The sequence below is a fragment of the Balaenoptera ricei genome, chromosome 10, assembly GCF_028023285.1.
Source record: "Balaenoptera ricei isolate mBalRic1 chromosome 10, mBalRic1.hap2, whole genome shotgun sequence".
NCBI lineage: Eukaryota > Metazoa > Chordata > Mammalia > Artiodactyla > Balaenopteridae > Balaenoptera > Balaenoptera ricei.
The window spans coordinates 47957335-47957684 of NC_082648.1; positions in this window are offsets into that span (position 1 = coordinate 47957335).

The window sequence follows — 350 nt, forward strand, 5'->3', positions numbered from 1 at the left end:
TAACGTAAGTTTATCATAACTCTCAACTCTAAAACTCTGATTCTTATGAACTCGAATCGAGAGTCAGCCATTGCGAGTAGCCGCCGTCATAACATCGCTACTTCAGCAAGATGACTGAGGGCCTCTGTTTCCGTCACCGCCCTTGGGCTGCGTTACAAGATTGAAGTGCGTCGAGCCCCACACGTAAAGGTCTCCTCGGCCCACCCACCAAAAAAGTGCTGCTCTGGCACAGCATCTACTGCCTCTCCATCTCTATGACACTGTTTTCCTGTTTCCTAGTGTTGCATGATGGGAGAAATAGTCTACTTTCCGGGAGTCTGGCCGGGGGAAAGGCCGCATTCGGAACTCCA